At 48.1% G+C, this 2,753-nt stretch overlaps 1 protein-coding gene across 4 annotated transcripts in view; it reads right to left on the bottom strand.

Annotated features, from left to right (window-relative positions):
* Positions 1-2,415, bottom strand: part of Dcstamp (dendrocyte expressed seven transmembrane protein) — a 15,239-nt gene extending 12,824 nt beyond the window's left edge. For all 4 annotated transcript variants that reach the window (XM_021183982.1, XM_021183983.1, XM_021183984.1 and 1 more), the window contains exon 1: positions 2,387-2,415. The gene's annotated coding sequence lies outside the window, so the exon portion shown is untranslated. The remainder of the gene's footprint in view (positions 1-2,386) is intronic.
* Between the last annotated feature and the right edge of the window lie 338 nt (positions 2,416-2,753).

Raw genomic sequence — 2,753 nt, 5'->3', positions numbered from 1 at the left:
TGGGCACATGCATTCCACACTGGGCACATGCATTCCACACTGGGCACATGCATTCCACACTGGGCACATGCATTCCACACTGGGCACATGCATTCAATGCCCAGCACCTGTCCTTGGGTGCTGTTTAACTGTTAAAAAACATTGGCTCAGTCTGACTGATTTTTGAGCTCAGTTGTCAGTTTGCACTTGATCTTCTCGAAGGTCATGACTTCCTCCAGTGTTCCCGCTCTTGCTGGCCTTAGCCCATCTCCCAGCCATGCCCTGGGATCTCTCCTTGGGGTAGCTTGAGTGTGCTGTAAGCTGATTTCTAGCCTCTGCATCTTGGAATTTCTTTGAGCTCCCTTTGCTTCCCTTGCACTCTGTGTACCGGACCGAGTCCCTCAGCCTCTATGCTATTTCTGTTGGCAGCTTCTAAAAGCCTCCTTGATCCCTTTAACCTATAATTTCTCTTCATTTTGCTTCCATTATCAATAATGCTTATTGCCTGACTCAACAGCCTTGTCTCTTCAACATAAAGAGCCTGCTTCTTGCTCTTACAGCATCAATTTTCCAAGAGTAAGCACCACTACCTTGCTTTTATCCCTAGCCTACAGTTTGCAACACGCCCCAAGCAGGCAAGCCTTAGCTCAAGTTTACAGCAGACTGCCACCAGGATCCTGTCTCTCTTTCATAGGGTTAAGGGTTTCATGAGACCCAGTTGGGGGTGGGGGGACAGAAAAGAACAGAGCTGTGGTGAAGACCCTGAGTCAAACCCAGTGCCCTGCAGAGCTGCGCAGTCAGTGTATTTAACCTGAGCCCACGGTTACCTGCTTTTATGCAGAGCTGAGTTGTTGCCATAGAAATGGGAACACCCGCCCTTTCCATTTACTCTGCTTATGTAGCTAGAAAACACAGCTGCTGTGGTTTTCTCTGGTACTGTGTGTGTGTGTGTGTGTGTGTGTGTGTGTGTGTGTGTGTGTGCATGCCCACATTTCCTATTCCTGAGCACTATCCTTTGAGCACAAATCAAACTTCAACATCCAAGTATGTTTCCTATCTTGCTTCAGATACAAGGTGCAGTCAGATACTATAACACATAGACCATGAAACAGTAACAACTTGCAAGCAAATGGCCCACCCTGAGAGTGCTCTAGAGTGCTCCCCAGTGAAGCACACAGTAAGCCTGCTGCTCCACTGAGGGTGCAAGAGAAAAAGGCCAGGAGCTATGAACTCCAGGACTATTGCTGTTTCTCTTGCTGGCAGAACACTGCCAGCTCATTCCGACCCTGCTTCTGCACAGAATCCAATGGTCTAAACTCAGCCAGCACAGTTTATCTGCAGTCACCGGAGGGAGCATTACCCCAATGGGATAATCTCTCATTTCCTCCAGGGCACCTCCAACCAATTCTGCCTTCAGCTTTCTTTGGGACCTGACAAGATGTGAAAAGTCATTTGAAAAGAAATTCCTGCAAAAGGCATAGAGAAATTTTGAAAAGGTTCCAGGCATGAAGACAGGATGCCTGCCCTCTAGCTTGTACCTGCCTACATGGGCTGTGTGGCCTTTGATAGGTCATTTCACCTCCTGGGCCTTCAGCTTGCTCCCTGCTGACCCAGTAGTCTCTAGGTGACAGGTGAATGCTAGCCACAAATGCCCGGAATGAGCACTTGGCAGCCACTTCTGAGGCAGAGAATCAAAGCTTGGCTGGCCCTGGGAATGGGACACAGGAGGAATGAAAGGTGACCGCTTGCCTTTTTCCTATCTTTTTTATTCCCTCTCTTTCTTGCTTGCTGTTAAGCTCTTGAAACTTATCTTTTGGTTGGGAACACACTGTTCTCTCAGGCTGCCAAAATAGTGTGAGCAGGAGCTGCAGCCTCCTCTGAGGTGGAACGAATTCCTCATCACTCTGGTTTAGTCATTTTTGCCTTGGGAAAGCCAGCAACTGCATTCTCCAAGAAGGTGGACTTCATCCAGAAGGAGATTAATGGAAGCCTTGGGGTAAACAAAGTAGCAAGTGCAGAACAATTCAGCCCATCACTGTGTGCTGCAAAGCAGGGAGGGAAGCTCACGGTTGGCCAAGCTGACTCGCTTTGCATCAGTGAACCCCACAAACCAGCTCCCATGCTAACCACAGCCAGGATGTCAGGCCACAGAGACCCACTCTTCCCAAGACAGGTAGACATGAGCTACTGTGCCTTCAGCAGGACACCCCTCAGCAGTCTTCCCTGGGCTTGAGTAACCAGGTACCAGCCCTGAAAAGCTGTCTTCCCATTCCTTCACCACAAAAGCAGACGACTAAGGTAGAAGACAGGTTTAAAGTACTCTCTGGTCCTGGGGCTGGATTCCTGGATTCCTAGATTCTTTTAAAAGTAATTTTAGAAGCAAGATTATTTTTGAAAGTTTACTTACAAGTTCCTCTTAGGTTCCTCTACAAGCACAAACCATGCCCTTCTGGAAGCTCGTAGGCTTAATATAGGTCAGGGAAAGGGGAACCGGACATGAGAAGGTGGGCCACATCACCCTGAATCAATCTTCTCATTTCCTCCACAAAGTGACAAAGTTATTTAATGTCATCAAGGGTAAAAACTGGAAAAAGGAGCCACAGGTTTCATTCCAGCCTTTCCTTAGACATCAACTCTAGGAAATAACATAATAGGATATTTTCAAAACAATGAGTTGTGGAAATGAGGACCCCCCCCCACCCTCTTCTCTTTCTTCCCTTTTTCCTTCCCGCTCACCCCAGCCATGGGGAGGGAAGATTGGTCTTCCCTCAGGC

This window comes from Mus caroli, chromosome 15, assembly GCF_900094665.2.
Source record: "Mus caroli chromosome 15, CAROLI_EIJ_v1.1, whole genome shotgun sequence".
In the NCBI taxonomy this organism is placed as follows: Eukaryota; Metazoa; Chordata; class Mammalia; order Rodentia; family Muridae; genus Mus; species Mus caroli.
This window is presented reverse-complemented; position numbering and strand designations above follow the sequence as displayed.